Source organism: Marmota flaviventris, chromosome 6 (genome assembly GCF_047511675.1).
Source record: "Marmota flaviventris isolate mMarFla1 chromosome 6, mMarFla1.hap1, whole genome shotgun sequence".
NCBI lineage: Eukaryota > Metazoa > Chordata > Mammalia > Rodentia > Sciuridae > Marmota > Marmota flaviventris.
In genome coordinates this window covers 71,486,637-71,510,178 of record NC_092503.1, presented here as the reverse complement: position 1 = coordinate 71,510,178, position 23,542 = coordinate 71,486,637, and the positions used below count along the sequence as shown (strand labels likewise).

At 41.4% G+C, this 23,542-nt stretch overlaps 1 protein-coding gene across 1 annotated transcript in view; it reads right to left on the bottom strand.

Annotated features, from left to right (window-relative positions):
* Bach2 (BTB domain and CNC homolog 2) overlaps positions 1-23,542 on the bottom strand; it is a 340,193-nt gene that overhangs the window by 181,929 nt on the left and 134,722 nt on the right. The window lies entirely within an intron of this gene.

Here is a 23,542-nt window from a genome sequence, read left to right as displayed (position 1 = left end):
AGCAGGTCCTCTCAGGGAGGAGTCACAGTCTTTGGAAAACAAAAACTTCCATTAAAGACACTAATTGTGCTTCCTGATCTGAAGTTGCCATTCATGTAAAATTAGGTAGTAAAACAGCTTCATTGAGTTGTTCCTGCTTTAAAATAAGGTTTAGAGAGAGCTGACCCAGATGAAAACCGTGAACCACTATTGACTGTCTGCTGGTGGACTTTTCTAGGTGCCCCCATCTCTGTTCCTCCTAGTCAGGCTCCACAGGTACCCAAAGAGCTCCTCTGACTTTGCTTCACATCCCTGCCCTGACACATGCTTCTCTCTCCATCTTATTTCTCAATACTAAACTCTCCTTTCTTTTGGTGCCAGGAAGAAAGTGGAGGAAAGAATCCATATCAAGATAGGAATGACTGGAGACTTAATGCACTCACCCTCACAAACCTTTGGAGGCTATCAGAATTGGTGGAGTTCCTGCCAATGTAATGAGATGCCGTCAGAAGTTTTATCCAGATAAAGGCGGCCTGTTTTACCTGCATAGCCCCAAATCCAGTGTTCAAGTGTTAATCTTCAGCCAGCAAGGGAGTCAGCTGGACCAAGAAAGCCACCTGGAAAGAAGTGCTGGTCTTGGCCAATAATGGAAATGTGGACACAGCAGCTAACATAAAGGAACATCTCTGCCGCAGGAACTGTATCACGTGCTTTCACAAGTGTGGTCTCATCCAATACACAGGACAACCCTCACAGAGACTGCTTTTATTATCCCCATTTACCAAGATGACAACAGAGACTTAGAGGGATTATACCACTTGCTTAAGGATGTAACTGCTAACGAAAATGGCAGAACTAGAACTGAAAGCCAACTGAGTCAGCAACTCGTGGCCTTCTACTCATCTCCAGGGGTCTCACATCAATATAAACCATCTACATTGACAGCCAGTGCAGGCCAGTACTCCCATCTCATCATGGTGGATTACTATATCAGAGGCCACACTGCAGGTGCACAGGGTTCACTCACATGAATATAGCCAAGTAAAAAGAGCATGGAATTTGAAGGCTGACAGATCTGATTAAAATTCTGACCCTGTTGCTTGCTTTTCTCTTTTTGACCTGCAGCAAATCTCTGAACTTTAGTTTTCTCATCTAGAAAATTAATCTGTACTACTTGGTACCCAGCATTGTTTGTGAAGATAGAAGAAGGTAATGCATGGGAAAACTGCTTTTAGAATCATAACCTGTTGGATGATCTTATTACTGCTAATATGATCTTTTAATGGGAAGAGTCATTTCTGAAAGTGGAAAACTGACTTTCATGTCAGTACCAACCAGCCCCATCTGGCAAATCCAAGAGTGGGTTCTCAGGAGGACTACTGAGGAAAAAGAAGAAGGGGCAGGTTTTTGAGGCATTTCCCAGCAATAACAAAGCTTGACCCTAAAAAACAACACAAGAAGATGAACTGTGTAAAAATGCCAACTTCCAATACATTTGGAAATTCCCCACTCTGAGCTGCTTGGAGTTCTGTGTGGCAGCTGCGGCAGCAGAGCAGGGGACATGGTTTTCTTGTTGATTACCCTCCTGCCTTTGTACACTCCAGACTGGGTTCAAAAGAAGGGGTCACTTTTATGCAGTCAGTTCCTCATTTTGTATAAATTTCTAAATGCAGTAGCATTTCACTACCCAAAGCGTTAAAAGACACAAGCCTCCTGAGACCCAGGGGCAGCTATCAGGGTACCAAACTTCCCGCTTTTAATAGCCTGAATTCTAGAAAATATTTTCAGATGAATAGATGAACTCCAGAAAGACAAAATATGGCTATTATTATTATTATTTTACAAAATGTGGTTATTAACCTATCACTTTATTATAACAAATCTCAATCTTTTTTCTACATATGAGCTCACCCTTCAAATAGCACATGCCTGACCATTGCAGGAAGGGTTGAATTCAAGTTTAAAGCATTATGTCATTGTAAACAAACAATCACATGTAGCATGACTGTGTGGAAAATACAGCTTTTCACTTTTGTGGTGTTGGTTCCACTACAAGAACAGGGAACCCAAAGGATGAGATCAGTGGGCCAGCTGCCATGAAGAGACAATGCCAAGTCCACGTACACAGAGCAAACTGCCTCCGCTCACAACTAAAGGCTTAAAGCTTCTTGCTTTCATGCCAGGCAAGGAAAGTGATTGCTTTCCTAAAGTAGATGGAAAGAGCTTCAGAGACTTTCTCCTTGGCACTATAAATTCATGCCAGAAGGCCAAGAGGCTGTTGCTGGCAATGGACATACCCACATTCAGGCTCATTTCATTTAGATGACACTGCTACCTAATAAAAAGCAAATGGAAACCCATGCTACTGTGAATCAGGTAGCAGAAAGAGTGGTCACAAAAGAGTGATGGGAGGCAAAAAAAAAAAAAAAAAAAAAGGCTTTAAATCCTAGACAACTTACCCACTTGGCTCTTCTGCCTACTAGCCACAACTTCCACTTTGCAAGCAAGGGGTGCACTGGTATGCCCAGTGTTACTCAGCCCAACCTGACTCATTCTTTGTCTATTTGTTCCTAAGGCAGGACACCAGCCTTCCAGCATGCAACAGAGCTGGTCACAGCCCCTAAACAGCATTCTTTAAATCTAACACAAGCACCAGAACAAGCTTGGGTTATATACCAGCCTCACTTTCCACGCTTCTGTGTCCACCAATCATCCTTACAGAGATCTAGACTTGGAGGCCCCAGGGTCTTTCTGATTTTTCTTTCTAGTTCCTCTGTTCTCCTGAACCCCCCAATGTTCTGCTGATTTCTCCTTTAAGATATGCCCAGAGTTCATTCCATCTCTCATTCTTACAGGCTTTATTTTTGTGCAGGTTCCTCCTTCCACCCCCTCTCATGGCTATACCATGGGTGCAGACTGGTTTTGTACCTCTAGTTTTTGATCTTCCATCTGTCAGGGGCCTCGCCATCAAGCCACTGTCATGGCTTTCCTGGGCCACAGAGGGCAGCTCACAACTCAGCTTGCATTCATGTCCTCTACTTTGCAATGTGGCCTTTCCCTACCAGAAACAGCCCTTCCTCCTTCTGTCTGGCCCAGTGAAGCCACAATTCCTGCAGGAAGACAGGTCTGGTCATTCCTTGAGAATGTGTAGCCCTAATCTTGATCACTCACTTGGTGACAAGTAATGTACCTCCTTGTGATCTCTTTCACACTATTTATGCTTTTGATGGCTATTCAAATGCAAAACAATCAATTTCTTGTCTCCTCAACTAGATTTATCAGGGCTCCCAGAAGACTACATTTTCTACTTTTTTTTTCTTGTAGCATTTCTGTCCATCCCATCCTTTCTCCTTTTCCTTCTTTACAATCCACGTACCAACTGCAATGAATAAGGACTTCTTTTTATCTAGGTCCTGAGGAGAAATCAGGAAGGGAACCTAAATGAAATGCAAGAGTACACTCAGCAAAAATGTAACTGGCCCCTCTGGGCAGAAGATGCACTGGAAAGAATAAACCCAGAATTAAGCACATCTGCTGCCAGCAAATGTGCAGTGCTACCAAGCACCCTCACCCATGTTAAATCATAAACTCTGGGTAAGCTCTGGGTTTGAGATATAATTCAGTACATAAGGGAGAGAGATAAAAGGAAAGAAAATAATTCCTCTACAAAAAAAAAAAATGCATTTCCCCCAAATAATTTAAACACATGCTTTCACTTTTAGATCAATTTTCAAAATTTAGAAATATTTCTTTAATATAATGTATTTTTCTGATGATGCATATCAGTGCCTGATTTGAGGTCAACATATTAATCTGGGCATGGAGAGAGATGAGGACAGACACTTTATAAAAGGATAGATAGGCAGGAATCTTTCCTGATCAATGGGGTTCAAGGCGGCTGGAGTAACCTAGAGAAACTGGTGGAGCCGAGATCATGGAATATTCAGTTGAGGTATTCAGGGGGCTGAGGTCAAGTTCCAATGGTATGGTAGTAATTCTGCAGCAGGGATGGGCTCTGCTTAGGAGAACAATCTGAATGGGAACTGTCTCCATGATGGCAGCTTCCAATGTGAGGGTCTGTCCAGAGCCCAGACTTTCTCGATTAAAAGGAAGGAGGAGTCTGTTAGATGACTTGGTGTTTGTATCTAAGTTGAGAGTTGCCTGGTCTGGTTGAGTTGAAGTCTTACATCAAGAGTTGGCATTGTCTTTTGTCAAGGTAGACAGATCTTTGGGGAAGAGGGTCTGAGAGGGCTGGGCAATTCCTTCCCACCAACTTAGTTAGAAGGGCCATGTCTCCTTGTCTCTGGGGACTTGGATTTTTAACAATAGGTTGTTGAGATATATGGCAGGTACAGACACAGAGCAGAAGGTATTAAGTATAGGATGAGTAGATCCAGACCTTAGCAATGGTCCTGAGCCTTGCATCCTAAGATAATTCAGCACAACCTTACTTTGGAATCACCTATTCTCTCCCCCTCTACTGAAGTGATGCCCTACAATAGTGTCACTTCTGTCCACCAGAAATGATGGCTGCATGTGGTGGCTCTCTTTTGCAAATAAACAGAATAAAAAATTAAGAAATAAAGACTACCAAGAAAGACTTGTCTTCCTTATTCCAAGTAATTTTCTCATCTGACAAACATTTTCTTTACTGTTGCCGTCACTGTCCTCCCACCTGACACAGCTAACAAAAATATTATCTCTGGCTGCAGTATCATAAACACAGCAAATCTCTGCTCCTTCTTTGTCACCTATACCCACCCATCCATCCCTCACATCTTGAGAATTCGCACCAGGAATTTAGAAGATGGTACTTCTGCATGAAGGACCCCAGGGTATCATTTCCCCCCAAGTTTTACTGAAGGCTTGATGTTGATCAGACTTGTGGTACAAGTACCCTTTAAAATAGAGCATTACATGCTATGATCAAGATTACTTGGAGGTTTAAATTCTCTCCACAGAAACTCTCCTTCCTTTTATTCCCTTATTCACTAAGCATTTACAGCACACATGTCATGTGCTGACTCGGGCCTCCTGGATGATGGAGACTAACAATGCACAATCTCCATCGTGGGCTCCTTCTTTCCCCTGCCACTGGGTCTGCAGCTCCACTCCACTGCTGTTTCTCATCCTTGTGACAGACAGCACATCAACCCTACTTGTCATTTCAGTTGCTTCTTGCTTTCTACTGTTCCGCCCCTGCTCTGCTTTCTCTCTCATCACTTTACCCAAGCTTCCTGAATTCCTCCAAGGCTGGTTGCTCTTCTGCAGACATCACCCATCAGTCAAGGCCTCCTTCCTGTGATCAGCCAATACTGCAGGCATAATCCCGGGCTGTAAATCTGCACTACATTGTGCTGATGCTCAAAGCTAAGGCTGTGCCGGCTGTGCTTCTTCACCTGCAGGGACACCTCTAGGACCTCCTTTTTCTTTTTATAAATGTTCAGGGTCAGATATATTATACATAAATATAAAAATGTCACTGTAGGCAACCACTAAAAGAATGTGACAGGGTGGAAAGGGCCTGACTTTAAAGCTAGAGACCTGGTTTCAAATCCTGGTCAACTACAGTAGTATCTGTGGCATCTTTACCAAGTCATTTAATTCTTCTTAGCCTCAGTAGCCATATTTGTAAGATGAGGAAAACAATTCTTACCCCATGTGTCTTTTGATAAAAATTCATATATAAAATACCATATACATAAACACACACACACACACACACACACACACACACACACACACCTATCACCCTAAAAATGCCTCTCCCCTCATCTGCTCTTTTCATTATATGTGTGATTCAGTAGGTGGCTATAAGAAATAGTGAGGAAGCCTGGCATGGTGGCGCACGCCTGTAATCCCAGTGGCTTAGGAGGCTGAGACAGGAGGATTATGGGTTCAAAGCCAGCCTCAGCAACGGCAAGGTGCTGAGCAACTCAATGAGACTCTGTTTCTAAATAAAATACAAAATAGGGCTGGGGATGTGGCTCAGTGGTTGAGTGCCCCTGAGTTCAATCCCTAGTACCTCCACCCTGTGCCAAAAAAATAAAAAGAAATAGAAATAGTGAGGAAAGATGAGAGCGAGCCTGCTGGCAATATTAAGCAAAACTGATAATAGTTAACAGATTAAAGATAAATGTCACTTAATATTACTAGGATTGGTCTATTATAAAATTCTACAGATTAAGATGATTTAAAAAAGGGCAATAAAATTAGTTCCATAGGAGTGGGAAAAAGAAGCAGAATGAGAACACCAAATGTGGACAACAACCACCCAGCTCTAAAATATGAGCACTAAGTCATGCTAATTTCAAAAATATATATCCTATAAAGAAATAGGATGCAAGGAAATTAGTATGTGAGGAAGATGTGGCCTTATGTGTGAAGCTAACAAATATGCAAAAACTTAGAACAGATTCCCACCTTGAAAAGGACTTTGTAGAGTAACTGGACCCATTCTGAAAGTGAAGCAGTCCTTGGATGCTAGGCCATCCTGCGACGCCTGCGCCATGAGCACACATGCAAAACGCCCACTTGGATGCAGCCAGGGAGAGTACGGCATGCCACAGGCAGAAGGAGGGCAGGCTTGTCCTAATGCTACTCGCCATGCTAAACCCAAGACAGACACACCTGGGGAAGTCTCACACCAACACTTCACTCAGGAGTTCCTCCACTGCAAGGCCAGTGAAATAAATTACACACAAGCACGTCTGTCCAAATGACATGCTATCTGAGCACTAAACCAGCTCTTTGTGAAAACCCAAGCAGAACATTCGGATGTTTCTGCTGGAGTGAGAAAAAGCATGTGTGCCTGAGTGAGATGTGATGGTTTTCAACTGTTGAGAGATGCCATAAATCTATTAGCTTGAACTTCAAAGAAACAAATGCTAAGAAAATTTAACGAGTGTACCACGCCGGCAGGCCACCGGGCCTGATCCGCCGGTCGGTTGCAGGTTTGCCTACCCTGCAGGCGCGGGCGGCGGCTCTACCCTGCCCCTACTGAATATGATATGTCAAGAAATTTGTAATGTTTTGAACAACCCACAATAAAAAATTAAAAAAAAAAAAAAAGAAAATTTAATATTAGGGCGGGGCAAGGAGAACTGGAACTAAAGCATTTCTCTGTTCTTTCCCAGAAAAACAATGAGAATCAAACCAGGCTCCAGTCTCTTTCTTTCCCCAATTTTTACTACTCATCACACTTTTAAAAGTATCTTCAATATATATCTATCTCTGGACAAACAGATTCTTATTGAAGTTAGTGGTTAAACAACTCCATGAGCTCATTTTTCTATGATTTGTTAGACATTTTTATGTGGTTTTTAGTGAGAACAGTTTAAAGTGAATTATCTTTGAGAAGCCTATGGGATTCTATAATTCTGGTGCTCTTCCCAATCAGGATGATTTATTCCAAGGCAATTTTAAGCAATGAAGGACTTGATGCCCAGACTTCTAATAAGCTTGGGCTGCTGTCTTGAAAAGACAAGCGATGTAGGATTGTGTGAGTTAGGGTTATATCTACTTGGTGTGGCCAAAGCAAATGATTTCACCTCGCTGGGTCCCAGAGTTTCCAACTATAGAATGTAAAGGGATAGTGGTGAAGGTTTCTTCAATTCCCAAGTCTTAATACTCTTAAGATGTTGGGACTGTTCTATTCACACTCCACACGAATATACATAGTTTGTATGTGCAATGATGTCCAGGGTATGTTTCTCATACCCAAAGGCACATTCTAGATTTAATCAAAGAGACAAATGGAAGAAATGTGGTCACTGAGAGTCAGTTTAAATCACCAAGGATTTACAGACACATATATGATCAATGGTAAGCCAAAAAGATCCACTTTGAAAAAATCCTTGAAAAATCACAACCAGAGCTTGGAGACAGAGATGACACCTAATGTGAATTACTGAGGTGAACTTATTAAATATACTGAAGGGCACTTTCTAGGGAGCCAGAACTACTAAACCAAGGAGGGCATCTTCCAGATCCACCTCTCCCATCCACCTATTTCTCACACTAAATAATAACCCTCAGTGGCTGTATCAGAAAACAAAAAACACTGAAGTAGGGCATGACAAACACCATGCCCATAACCCACCTCCATGTCTGCAGTGATCCACGTACCACACGGTCTAGTAATAATAAAGGAGGGCAGGTGGGTGGGTTCATCCTGCAGACCTCAGGAGGTACGCTCCAGAGCAGGAGCCAGGTCTGCCTTTTGGAAGGAATGTCCTTTCTGCTTCATCATCTTCCCCTACCCACACGCTTCACCAAGGCGAATAAACAGGATGTGCCCACTTGACTTCCTTGTTTGCTACCAAGGTGACTTCACTAAAAAAGAGGCATCAAGGCCTCAGATGGGCACATCACCAAATCAAGCTGCTATACGATCATGGTTGAAACCCTGGAGTTTTTGGATCTTCAATCCTTTCTCCAACTTTTCTTTCTCTTTGTCCTCTTCTAATTATTCCTTGCCAGGCTTCTCATGATTTTAGGTTTGGTAATATTTAATGTTCCATTTAAAAATCTGTGTGCCATGGGCTTAGTGGCAGAGCACCTGTCTAGCATGCATGAGGCCTTGGGTTAGATCCCCAGCATTGGGAAAAAGGGATTAGGTGTAAAAAAAAAAAAGAATGTGCCTTGAGCTGCTTGGTGAAAAAGCTAGAAAACCCTAACGAATGATCACAACGAACTTAAGTAAGAAAGTAAGGGAAAGGGTAGAGAAATGCAGCCTGCAGCTTGTTGACATGCACAGTGACAGATTCCCTGAAGACACTCAGGCTGGCTGCGCAGAGCTGCGCAGAGCTGTCAGTTACAGAGGAGCTGCTGCCTCAGACCTCCAGGAGGCCGCTGCTCGACCTACTTTCTGATAAAGCAGAGTTTGTCAGTTCTTTATTTTTCAAATTGAGATGTAAAAAAAAATTAATTAATTTTACCTAATTGTTTTTTGAAACAATATATAAAATGGTACATTTTTAATGGGGTAATAGTAGGTGCTATTCCTATATACTGTGTAATGTTCAAATCAGGCTAAGCATATCTGTCTCTTCAAACATATGTATCATTTCTTTGTGGTAAAAACATTCAATATTCTTTCTTCTGGCTTTTTAAAAAATTGATAGTCACCTGCTGTGCAATCATTTGTTAGCTCTTTATAAAAACCTCTCTCCCTTTTTTTTTTTTTCTGGGAAGAAAGGTAGAGGACATCCAACAAACAGGCCTCCCACAGTATTTGCTAGTGAACATGGGAGATGCGATTATGTAACACAGCATTCAGATGATGTTCCTATCTTCTGTTGGAATGTTACCAGGTCTACTTCCACATGGGTGGCGGTAGGGGTCCTCTAACTTTACTAAGAAATCTCTTTAAGATAATGAGACTAGAGGAAGAAAATGAAAATGAAAGGGAACAGGAAAATAAGAGGCTATAAAATCAGTATGATCATTGTTTCAATTGGGATTAAGCCAGACATCAGTTAATATAGGCTTAAATAACATACAAGTTTATTTCTCTCAAGTTAACCAAGGAGTCAAGGGCAAGCAGCCCAGGATGGTATGAAGGCTCCTTTTTTATTAGGACTTGCATTCCTTCCAGTTTTCTTTTTTTACCAATCTTAGACATAGTCTTCCTCCAAGTCCAAAATGGCGCTGGTGCTCCAACTACCATACTTATTTTCCAAGGAACTAGATGGGTGTGGTCCATCCATTTAAAAACTTCCTAGAACTGCACCCCCTCCACACACACTTCTTATATCTTGTTGGCCATAACTTAGTCACATGGCCAGGGAGACTGGAACAAATGCCTTTTTTTGCCAGCAACAATGTGGTCTTTTGGCTACCAGCTCAACTATAAAAAGGATTCTGTGAGAAGGCGGAGATTATGATGGTAAACTAGGAGTCTCTCCCATAATGAAGGCTTTGCAAGTTTCCTTATTTTCTGAGGCTGTATAATATGAAGATTAGCAACCCACACAACAAATGGAAAGAAAAAAAGTGCTATTATAGTAAACTACAGTAATAGTATTCTACTGAAGTTAAGAAAAATCATGGATTTTTCTCTCTCATAAGACTCAGGGATGTTTTCTAATGATTTAACATCACTCACAGGAGAGGGTTAATATATCACAAAGTGCTGCAGAAACATCTTCACTGAGCCAAGCAGTAGCAAGCATCTTCAATCAATAGGTTTGGACAATGAAATAGACATGAAATCCTCTAACTTGTATTTAATTCAGTGACAGGAGGAGTGAGAAAGGATGGAGATAGAACAAACATCTTGGACAGAAATAAAATGATCGTGCTAAAGAGTTACTCAGAATTAATTAAGACACTGTCACAAGGGGACAATAATTGAATAATTCCCTAAGATGTAATGAAAGTATTCCTGGTTGATGTGACCTGGCAGTTTATATTAAATATCTCGAAATTCTGCAAGCTCCTGACTTTGCAATTCTATTTCTAGATATTTAACTTATGAAAAATAGCCCTGGCTATACTTAGAGACTTATCTATGCAGTTATTCATCTAGGTTATTTATAATGTAGTAAATAAATGGGAATAAACACCATAAAACTTTAATAAGTAATGAGAGAAATGTTAAATAAATGTTAGTCAACCCATTCTAAAGTAGCCATTGCAAATGAGATAGTTAAGAAACTTAAAGCATGGAAAATAGCAATAATTTTATAAAACATAAGTAGGTTATAAAATGTATTATGTAATGTATTTTTTTTTAATTTAAAGAACTGCTGGGCACGGTGGTACATGCCTGTAATCCTAGCAACTTAGGAGACTGAGACAGGAGGATCTCGAATTCAAAGCCAGCCTCAGCAACGGCGAGGTGCTAAGCAACTCAGTGAGACTCTGTCTCTAAATAAAATACAAAATAGGGCTGGGGATGTGGTTCAGTGTTGAGTGCCCCTGAGTTCACTCCCTGGTACCCCCTACCCCTCCCCCCAAAAAATTTAAAGACTCAATCTGTATTGCCACATATACCTGAATATAAGGTAATCTCAAAAAAAGATCTCCCATTTCACCAATGAAAATACAAACAAAGCTAAAGAACAAAAAAATACACACAGCTTAACTTGATTTTATAATATAAACTCTTAGAAATGTGATGAAATAATTATGTTCATACATAATTAGATTCCACTAATTTAGTTATATACACATATTGCAAATTACATTTTACACAAAATAATTGGTAAAGGTTTTTTTGAATCATATTTCATGAAAAAACTTCATTTAAATGTTTCACATTCATGCTTAAAGTTGTCATCATCCATAGAATCCCTCTCAAGTTATCTAACACCTCTCTTGGTCTGAGATAGAAATTTTGGCTTAGTACATGATGCTGTCAGTGGAAATTTGATCCTGTGTGAGAAATATCCATTTGCATCATATTAAGATAGCTGATGTTCTCATTTGATCTCTATGGGATCTCCACTATTTAACCACTTATTGTACTGCTCTAAAAAAAAGTACTCTTTAAAGAAAGACTTTTCATGATGGCATCCAAGATTTAATGGTTCAATTATTGTTGAGTTACAACAATATGATAAGTCTATTAAGTGACCTCTATTATTTTTTCTCAGTACTAGGGATTGAACCTAGGGGTGCTCTGCCACTGAGCTACATCCCTGGACCTTTTTATTTTTAATTTTGATACAGGGCCTTGGTGAATGAACCCAGGCTGGCCTTAAACTTGGTATTCTCCTACCTCAGCCTCCTGAATTGCTGGGATTGCGGGTGTGTGCCATGGCACTCAGCTTATAATCGTTTCAAACACCAAAACACTCACTGACTGGGAGGAGTTCAAGATAATGAATCTTTGCTCAAATAATATCTCATTGTTCAAAATAAAATAACAGAGAGAGTGTACATAATCTGAGAGACTTAGGCAGACTCAATTGTGACACCCATTTTCATGAAGAATAATATTTGCCCAAACAAATTCTTCTTGTCTTATACTCAGACATATTTCATGTATACACAGAGGGAAAAAAAAAACAACAAAAAACTAGAAGGACAATCTCCATAAAGTCTACAGTGATTACTGCTGGGTAGGTTGATCATTATATGAGATTTACATTTTTTTTTTTTTTAGAGAGAGAGAGAGAATTTTTTAATATTTATTTTTTTCATTTTCGGCAGACACAACATCTTTGTTTGTATGTGGTGCTGAGGATCGAACCTGGGCCGCACGCATGCCAGGCGAGCGCGCTACCACTCGAGCCACATCCCCAGCCCCAAGAGATTTACATTTTTTTTTCCATTTGCTTCTCTTTATTTCCTAAAGTTTCATAGAACTAGGGAGATAGTTAATAATTAGGAAAAGAATACCAGGAATGAAAAGGAACTAAAGGGAGAGATATTATGCCTCTAATGCGTGAAGTATGAGCAGAGGCAGGCTAGCCAGCCACAGGGTGTGAGTGAAGATATTCTAGCTGAAAAAAAAACAAAAGCACCCCCCACCCCCCTCGCCTGCCAGGTAGGGGAAGGGTGACCACCGACAGAAAAGGCCCAGTGGCCCAGGGCGGGACAGAGCTTCCAATCACTCCTGCAAGGTAGGCGGGCCTGCGACCCACTGGCAGAAGAGGAGCAGTCGCCTGCTGAGAGGCTGAGCCGCCCCCTCCCCCTGCGCCGGCATAGTAGAGGGAACTGGGACCAAAGACAGAGCAGGCCCAGCGGCCTGCTGAGGGGCAGAGCCGCCCCCCACCCCCCTCGCCTGCCAGGTAGGGGAAGGGTGACCACCGACAGAAAAGGCCCAGTGGCCCAGGGCGGGACAGAGCTTCCAATCACTCCTGCAAGGTAGGCGGGCCTGCGACCCACTGGCAGAAGAGGAGCAGTCGCCTGCTGAGAGGCTGAGCCGCCCCCTCCCCCTGCGCCGGCATAGTAGAGGGAACTGGGACCAAAGACAGAGCAGGCCCAGCGGCCTGCTGAGGGGCAGAGCCGCCCCCCACCCCCCTCGCCTGCCAGGTAGGGGAAGGGTGACCACCGACAGAAAAGGCCCAGTGGCCCAGGGCGGGACAGAGCTTCCAATCACTCCTGCAAGGTAGGCGGGCCTGCGACCCACTGGCAGAAGAGGAGCAGTCGCCTGCTGAGAGGCTGAGCCGCCCCCTCCCCCTGCGCCGGCATAGTAGAGGGAACTGGGACCAAAGACAGAGCAGGCCCAGCGGCCTGCTGAGGGGCAGAGCCGCCCCCCACCCCCCTCGCCTGCCAGGTAGGGGAAGGGTGACCACCGACAGAAAAGGCCCAGTGGCCCAGGGCGGGACAGAGCTTCCAATCACTCCTGCAAGGTAGGCGGGCCTGCGACCCACTGGCAGAAGAGGAGCAGCCGCCTGCTGAGAGGCTGAGCCGCCCCCTCCCCCTGCGCCGGCATAGTAGAGGGAACTGGGACCAAACACAGAGCAGGCCCAGCGGCCTGCTGAGGGGCAGAGCCGCCCCCCACCCCCCTCGCCTGCCAGGTAGGGGAAGGGTGACCACCGACAGAAAAGGCCCAGTGGCCCGCGGCGGGACAGAGCTTCCAATCACTCCTGCAAGGTAGGCGGGCCTGCGACCCACCGGCAGAAGAGGAGCAGCGGCCTGCTGGGAGGCAGAGCCGCCCCCTCCCCCCCGCGCCTGCAAGGTAGTCGGAACTGAGACCACCATCAGAACAGGTCAGACCTGCAACCGAGAGACAGAACAGGCCCAGTGGCCTGAGGAAGGGTAGAGCCGCCCCCCCCCCCACACGCCTGCAAAGTAGGCGGACCTGCGACCCACTGGCAGTACAGCCCCAGAGGCCTGCAGAGGGGCAGTGCCGCTGCCTGCGCCTGCAAAGTAGGCAGAACTGCGACCACCGACAGAACAAGCCTAGCGGCCCGCAGAGGGACAGAGCCACCGCCCGCGCCTGCAAGGACGGCGGACCTGCTACCGACTGGCAGAGCAGGCCCAGTGGCCTGCCGGCGTGGTAGGCACATTGCCCCAATTGGCGGAGGGGCAGAGCCGCCGCCTGTGCCTGCGAGGGAGACTTTGCAACTATACAAGACCAATATAAATATATAGGGGGAAAATTCAATAGCACAACAGTTTCACCAAGAAGAAAGGAACGCGAACAGTATGAAGAGACAAGGAAAGAAAGGACCACAAGCATTGCAGGTCAACTCAACTTTAGAAGAGGTAATAGCTGCAGCTGATGGAATGTCAGATAAAGAATTCAGGATATACATGCTTCAGATGATCTGGAGTCTCAAGGAAGACATCAGACAGCAAAATCAGACAATGAAAGATCACTTCAACAATGAATTACATAAACAAATCCAAGAAGCAAAAGATCAACTATACAGGGAAATAGAGGTTATAAAAAACAAACAAACAGAAATCCTAGAAATGCAGGAAGCAATAAGCCAACTTAAAAACTCAATTGAGAATACTACCAGCAGAGTAGAACACTTAGAAGACAGAACATCAGACAATGAAGATAAAGTATATCAACTTGAAAAGAACATAGACAGCTCAGCAAGACTGTTAAGAAACCATGAGCAGAACATCCAAGAAATATGGGATAACATCAAGAGACCAAATTTAAGAGTCATTGGGATACAGGAAGGAACAGAGTTTCAAACCAAAGGAATGAGCAATCTATTCAATGAAATAATTCGAGAAAACTTCCCAGATTTGAAGAATGAGACAGAACCCCAAATCCTAGAAGCCTACAGGACGCCGAATGTGCAAAATCATAAGAGACCCACACCTAGACACATTATAATGAAGATGCCCAACATACAGAACAAGGAGAGAATTTTAAAAGCTACAAGAGAAAGGAAGCAGATCACATTTAGGGGTAAGCCAATCAGGATAACAGCTGATCTTTCAACACAGACTCTGAAAGCTAGAAGATCCTGGAATAACATATTTCAAACACTGAAAGAAAATGGGTTCCAACCAAGAATTGTGTTTCCAGCGAAATTAAGCTTCAGGATGGAAGATGAAATTAAAACCTTCCACGATAAACAAAAGTTAAAAGAATTTGCAGCTAGAAAACCATCTCTTCAAAACATCCTTGGCAAAACATTACAGGAAGAGGAAATGGAAAATAACAATGAAAACCAACAGTGGGAGGTAGGACACTAAAGGGGGGAAAATAATCAAAGTGGAAAACAAACCATGTTTAGTAACATAAATAAACAAATATGGCTGGAAGAACAACCCATATCTCAATAATAACCCTAAATGTTAATGGCTTAAACTCACCAATTAAGAGACACAGGCTAGTAGAATGGATCACAAAACAAGACCCAACAATATGCTGCCTACAGGAGACGCATTTGATAGGAAAAGACATACATAGGCTGAAGGTGAAAGGTTGGGAAAAATCATATCACTCATATGGACTTCGGAAACAAGCAGGAGTATCCATACTCATATCAAATAAAATAGATTTTAAGCCAAAGTTAATCAAAAGGGATAAAGAGGGACACTACATACTGCTCAAGGGAACCATACACCAACAAGACATAACAATCATAAATATATATGCCCCAAACAATGGTGCAGCTATGTTCATCAAACAAACTCTTCTCAAGTTCAAGAGTCTAATAGACCACCATACAATAATCATGGGAGACTTCAACACACCTCTCTCACCACTGGACAGATCTTCCAAACAAAAGTTGAATAAGGAAACTATAGAACTCAATAACACAATTAATAACCTAGATTTAATTGACATATATAGAATATACCACCCAACATCAAACAGTTACACTTTTTTCTCAGCAGCACATGGATCCTTCTCAAAAATAGATCATATATTATGTCACAGGGAAACTCTTAGACAATACAAAGGAGTAGAGATAATACCATGCATCCTATCTGATCATAATGGAATGAAACTGAAAATCAATGATAAAAGAAGGAAGGAAAAAGAATATATCACTTGGAGAATGAACAATAGGTTACTGAATGATCAATGGGTTATAGAAGACATCAAGGAGGAAATTAAAAAATTCTTAGAGATTAATGAAAACACAGACACAACATATCGGAATCTATGGGACACATTGAAAGCAGTTCTAAGAGGAAAATTCATTGCTTGGAGTTCATTCCTTAAAAAAAGAAAAAACCAACAAATAAATGATCTCATACTTCATCTCAAAATCCTAGAAAAAGAAGAGCAAAACAACAGCAAAAGAAGTAGAAGGCAAGAAATAATTAAAATCAGAGCTGAAATCAATGAAATCGAAACAAAAGAAACAATTGAAAAAATTGACAAAACTAAAAGTTGGTTCTTTGAAAAAATAAACAAAATCGACAGACCCTTAGCCATGCTAGCGAAGAGAAGAAGAGAGAGAACTCAAATCACTAACATACGGGATGAAAGAGGCAATATCACAACAGACACTTCAGAAATACAGAAGATAATCAAAAATTATTTTGAATCCTTATACTCCAATAAATTAGAAGATAGTGAAGGCATAGATAAATTTCTTAAGTCATATGATCTGCCCAGATTGAGTCAGGAGGATATAGACAACCTAAACAGACCAATATCAATTGAGGAAATAGAAGAAACCATCAAAAGACTACCAACTAAGAAAAGCCCAGGACCGGATGGGTATACAGCAGAGTTTTACAAAACCTTTAAAGAGGAACTAATACCAATACTTTTCAAGCTACTTCGGGAAATAGAAAAAGAGGGAGAACTTCCAAATTCATTCTACGAGGCCAACATCACCCTGATACCTAAACCAGACAAAGACACTTCAAAGAAAGAAAACTACAGACCAATATCTCTAATGAACCTAGATGCAAAAATCCTCAATAAAATTCTGGCCACTCGGATACAAAGGCACATCAAAAAAATTGTGCACCATGATCAAGTAGGATTCATCCCTGGGATGCAAGGCTGGTTCAATATAAGGAAATCAATAAATGTTATTCACCACATCAATAGACTTAAAAATAAGAACCATATGATCATCTCGATAGATGCGGAAAAAGCATTCGACAAAGTACAGCATCCCTTTATGTTCAAAACTCTAGAAAAACTAGGGATAACAGGAACATACCTCAATATTGTAAAAGCAATCTATGCTAAGCCTCAGGCTAGCATCATTCTGAATGGAGAAAAATTGAAGGCATTCCCTCTAAAATCTGGAACAAGACAGGGATGCCCTCTCTCACCACTTCTGTTCAACATAGTTCTCGAAACACTGGCCAGAGCAATTAGACAGACGAAAGAAATTAAAGGCATCAAAATAGGAAAAGAAGAACTTAAATTATCACTATTTGCAGATGACATGATTCTATACCTAGCAGACCCAAAAGGGTCTACAAAGAAACTATTAGAGCTAATAAATGAATTCAGCAAAGTGGCAGGATATAAAATCAACACGCATAAATCAAAGGCATTCCTGTATATCAGCGACAAATCCTCTGAAATGGAAATGAGGACAACCACTCCATTCACAATATCTTCAAAAAAAATAAAATACTTGGGAATCAACCTAACAAAAGAGGTGAAAGACTTATACAATGAAAACTACAGAACCCTTAAGAGAGAAATAGAAGAAGATCTTAGAAGATGGAAAAATATACCCTGTTCATGGATAGGCAGAACTAACATCATCAAAATGGCGATATTACCAAAAGTTCTCTATAGGTTTAATGCAATGCCAATCAAAATCCCAACGGCATTTCTTGTAGAAATAGAGAAAGCAATCATGAAATTCATATGGAAAAATAAAAGACCCAGAATAGCAAAAACAATGCTAAGCAAGAAGTGTGAATCAGGCGGTATAGCGATACCAGACTTCAAACTATATTACAGAGCAATAGTAACAAAAACAGCATGGTACTGGTACCAAAACAGGCGGGTGGACCAATGGTACAGAATAGAGGACACAGAAACCAATCCACAAAACTACAACTATCTTATATTTGATAAAGGGTCTAAAAGCATGCAATGGAGGAAGGATAGCATCTTCAACAAATGGTGCTGGGAAAACTGGAAATCCATATGCAACAAAATGAAACTGAATCCCTTTCTCTCGCCATGCACAAAAGTTAATTCAAAATGGATCAAGGAGCTTGATATCAAATCAGAGACGCGCCGTCTGATAGAAGAGAAAGTTGGCTACGATCTACAGTCGGTGGGGTCGGGCTCCAAATTCCTCAATAGGACACCCATAGCACAAAAGTTAATAACTAGAATCAACAAATGGGTCTTACTCAAACTAAAAAGTTTTTTCTCAGCAAAAGATACAATAAGAGAGGTAAATAGAGAGCCTACATCCTGGGAACAAATCTTTACTCCTCACACCTCAGATAGAGCCCTAATATCCAGAGTATACAAAGAGCTCAAAAAATTAGACAATAAGAGAACAAACAACCCAATCAACAAATGGGCCAAGGACCTGAACAGACACTTCTCAGAGGAGGACATACAGTCAATCAACAAGTACATGAAAAAATGCTCACCATCTCTAGCAGTCAGAGAAATGCAAATCAAAACCACCCTAAGATACCATCTCACTCCAGTTAGATTGGCAGCCATTATGAAGTCAAACAACAACAAGTGCTGGCGAGGATGTGGGGAAAAGGGTACACTTGTACATTGCTGGTGGGACTGCAAATTGGTGCAGCCAATTTGGAAAGCAGTATGGAGATTTCTTGGAAAGCTGGGAATGGAGCCACCATTTGACCCAGCTATTCCCCTTCTCGGTCTATTCCCTAAAGACCTAAAAAGAGCATGCTACAGGGACACTGCTACATCGATGTTCATAGCAGCACAATTCACAATAGCTAGACTGTGGAACCAACCTAGATGCCCTTCAATGGATGAATGGATAAAAAAAATGTGGCATTTATACACAATGGAGTATTACTCTGCATTAAAAAATGACAAAATCATAGAATTTACAGGGAAATGGATGGCATTAGAGCAGATTATGCTAAGTGAAGCTAGCCAATCCCTAAAAAACAAATGTCTAATGTCTTCTTTGATATAAGGAGAGTAGCTAAGAACAGAGTAGGGTCGAAGAGCATGAGAAGAAGATTAACATTAAACAGGGATGAGAGGTGGGAGGGAAAGGGAGAGAGAAGGGAAAATGCATGGAAATGGAAGGAGACCCTCAGAGGTATACAAAAGTACATACAAGAGGAAGTGAGGGGAAGGGGAAAAATAATACAAGGGGGACAAACGAATGTCAGTAAAGGGGGCAGAGAGAGAAGAGGGGAGGGGAGGGGAGGGGAGGGGAGGGGGGATAGTAGAGGATAGGAAAGACAGCAGAATACAACAGACACTAGTATGGCAATATGTAAATCAATGGATGTGTAACTGACGTGATTCTGCAATCTGTATATGGGGTAAAAATGGGAGCTCATAACCCACTTGAATCAAATTGTGAAATATGATATATCAAGAACTATGTAATGTTTTGAACAGCCAACAATAAAAAATTAAAAAAAAAAAAAAAAAAAACAAAAGCAAAAATCCCTACTGGCCTGATATTCACCACACTACCGCTGACAGCTTGTTTCAAATTAGTTAGATGTACATGTGTTTCTTAGAGGGGTAACTAATTTATAAGCTTCCCCCCATTCGCTGTAGATTCATTTATTAGATTTGTTTCAGTGGCTGGATAGGGGCTGGAAAGAATGAGACGGTGACAGGGACAGGTCAGTTTTATGTGAAGAGAAATTATTAGAAAGGCAGGCAACAGTTACCCCTCTCTTCCTACTCCCCACAAAGCCTTAGCAGCCAGAGAGTTGGTGAATAAGGTGGAGGGGGAAGAATGAAGAAATTAACAATGACAATCATTGATAACACTCAGAGGCGGTTCAGTGTGTACAGTTAAGAAAGCAGTGTCGAGAGCTTGCCTGGTGCAAATCCACCCCTGCCCAGTATCCACTGAGTTACACAAGTATGTTCTTTACCTTCTCTGTGGCTCAGTTTCCTCATCTGTGGAATAAGGATGCTAATGGTTTCTACTTCATAAGGTTATTGTGATGGCTAAATAAGCCCACGCACGTAAAGCATTTGGTCATACTATGTGTTTAATAAATAATGGTTATTAATACATGCCAGGGGCCATGTCTCCATGAGTCTGCAGGCACCTCTACATCTTCTACTTTTGTTGTGCTAGAATGTGCTTATCTGCCTGGGCAGTATTTTTCTCACTCTTTTTGAAACAGCCAACAAGTCACCTTGATATAACCCTAACAGGGCTACTTCCAGTGGCTGATGAACCAATACTTATTAAGAGCCTACTATGTGACCATCACTGTCATAGGCACTGTAGATACTCAACCTCACCCTACTCAACATTCGTAATCTTGGACTCCTCCGCATCCCCGTGAGTTCTGCAGCGGCATTACCATATACTTTATAGATAGATCTCTTTCTCCTGTTATCAGGTCACAGGGACCCCATCTCACCTGTCTTTATAGTTTTAGTGTCCAGCACAGAGGTTGGCATACTGGGCACTTAGTAAATATTTGCCAAAACAATGCTGTCCTGAAAAAAATCTTCATGGTAGAAAATACTTATCTATAACCACTTTGTGGGCAAACCTATATAGGAATATGGGGGTGATTCATCTAAAGATAATTTTTTTCCCTTTCTTAACAAGAATGGGTACCTGTGGCTTGCCTTTAGGAAAACCCACATCTGTCTATTGTACATGACACAGAGAAACAGAGAAAAGTCTACTTATTTAGCTCGGAACCACTAGAACTTTGTATAGTGGTAGATATTCAGTAGATAATTAATGCTTGTTGAAGAAAGGAAAGGAGGACAGAAAAAAAGGAATAGAAAAAGGAAAGTTTGGGTATCAGCACACATGGATGTGGTCCTGATCGAGAAAGGCAGGGGTCTGACCAGAAAAGGGTGACCCTGGTGGGGCCTTTCCACTTCTGAAGCAGGTTTCACTCCTCAAGTTCAGGAGTGCACCCTCAGGGACATGACTGTTCCTGAGATAGTTAAACAATGGACTGAGTGAGTAAGCCCCACTGAAGAGGGTAATCAAACCAAATTCTTACAAATACTCTGGAAGCAGGCATACACATTCAGTCTACCAGGGATTGTTAGACACACTGACACACTCCATTTGGCGAGTTGAGCCTCCTATTCACCTCCAATGCAGGTGAGCACACAGAGGGTTTTGAAAAGAAACAGCAATGCATGCTGAACCGCCCCAGAGGGCGGTCACTGACTGCAAAGCACTTCTTCCCCAAATCAGACAGGGTTCACTTATTTACTTATTTATTAATTTAATTTTTTACCAGACAAAAGATGAGAGCAGCAACAATCCCTGGTAGACTGAATCACCGATAAAAGGTGAATATGTTACCCAGAAAGCATGACCTTTCCCCCCACTACCTTGAATGACCCCTCCTAAACAAAACCACACACATATACTCTGAGATGAGGGTGGTGATTCAAGGCGCAGATTCAGAAGAGATGAAATGAAGCCCTGTACATGGGGGAGATGAGAGTGCACACAGCCTGACACACAGTGGGTCTTCTTTAAGTGTTTTTCTTTTTTTATTTTTTTAAGCAACAAAGGAAAGAACAGCTCATCTAATCTGTACTTGGAATTTCTCAAATTACTCATAAGAGCACTTAAAAAATTCCAGAAAGACAGAGAGTATGCAACCCTGTCAAAATAGTATTAAGTGCTGAAACACAGACAAAGATAGGTAATTAACTGCTACTAGTTTAGATGAAAATGTCTGCAATCTTGTTTAAGTGCTTGGGTGATATAAAGCATTTGGAGAGAATCTTGGAACATCGGGGTGGGTGGGAAGAGGGCAGAAAAAGTGTTTACAAAACTAGAACATAGTCAGCTTTTTACAAACTAGTTCACACATTTAAAAAAAAAAACTTTTTAAATGAAGAATTTAAAATAAGATCAAAGCTCCCTCAGAATGGAAAAATGCCTGACAAGGTTGCCTGAAGCTCCCTGGAGGGTCTCTTTCTACAGATATATCCTTTAAAATTGTGTGAAGTGACATTCTCCCAAATATGATTGATGTGCCAGGCCTTTCAAATCATTCATATTAAAATATGTGAATTCATTAATAAATCTCCCTCTGACTAATTTGGACCTTTTGACCCCTCAGTTGCAAGAAATGATGACCTCAAGAAAGAAAGAGGGCATCCTCCAAGAGTTCATGAGTGGATTTAAACGAAGAGGGAAACCACACAGGTTGAAGAAAGAATAGGGCAGGGTACAGAAGACAGCTGGAGAGAAACTGGTAGAAAAGGACGGTGTCCTTGAGTACCTGGCTCAGGCATTTTGTATCCTTTTTTCTTTGACTTCTAACATTCTGTCTTGTCAACTGTGGGACATATCAAACTTGAACAAGAGCTTGAAGCCAGAACTTTTGCTTTTAAAGTTTTACACTAAATTCCATGTACAGATTTATGTGCCTGGGCACAGAAAGAGAATCTGAAGAGCTGAAAGATGAAATATTTTGTTAGTTTGATTTTTTATGATTAAAGTCAGGAGTAGAAGGTTTTAGGGTTAAGTCATATTATGCTGGAATCAATATTCTTGTATCATCATGTGTGACCAAGGAAGACCCAGAGAAACATAGAAGTAATGCTATAGCACTGTGTTCAATGCTAAGTTGTATAATGTATTGACCTAGGTCAGATGTTTTGTGTGTGTGTGTGTGTTAATCCTTGCTTTCCATTTGTGTCCACCTTCCATGACTAAGTTGATGGTGTTTTACTGAAGCACAGATGACATGGTGTGAATTTTCTAGAATGAAATATAAAGACAGTACAGTACAAAATGTCCTTCACTACTCCAAGAGCACAGCTTCCAAGGCCTTGTTCTGTCCCTAAATGAACAAATGGTTCAAACACAGAAAGAAATGGGAAATTACAACAACAAAAAATTAATGATGAAATATTCAACTTGAATGATCAAACACCTTAATATTCCCAGACAAACCACTTTTTGGATTCTATTTATTGTTTCTCAGGCACCCAGGATGGATATTAGGGTTAGAGTTTATTACAAGACTGAAGCATGACTACCACTTGTCTTATGAAGGTAATCTGAGACTTAACAATAAGGAATAACATAGAAAACTAAATTCAAAAAGTCATTTACAGATGAAAATTAAAACCATTCATTTCAGGATTCAGAGCCAATGACAGGAGAGGAAATAAAAAGGCTTGCTATAGCCTTTGAAAGATGTCTGATAAGTCAAAGAGAACACATGAGTGTTCCACTGCTAATTTAAAAAAAGAAGAAAGAAAAAAAGAGAAAGCGAATTTTTCCCGAAAGGGTAGAATCTGGCAGAAATAGTAAATACCAAACCCAGAGAAAAGAGGAAGTTGGTCTCTTACATAGAAATGGGTGACTTGCTCTATGCGATATTAAAAAAAAAAAAATGCCATAACAAGAATGAGGCAGTAATAAAAATAAATTATTTCCCTTTTTGTAAAGCATGTGAGGGTAGGAAGTTGACCTAAACTGCCAGAGAAATGAGGAAGCACCCTTTCACACTATCCTCAGAATGCTATTTCATAATTTATCCCTTCCTCAGATGCCCTTTCTCT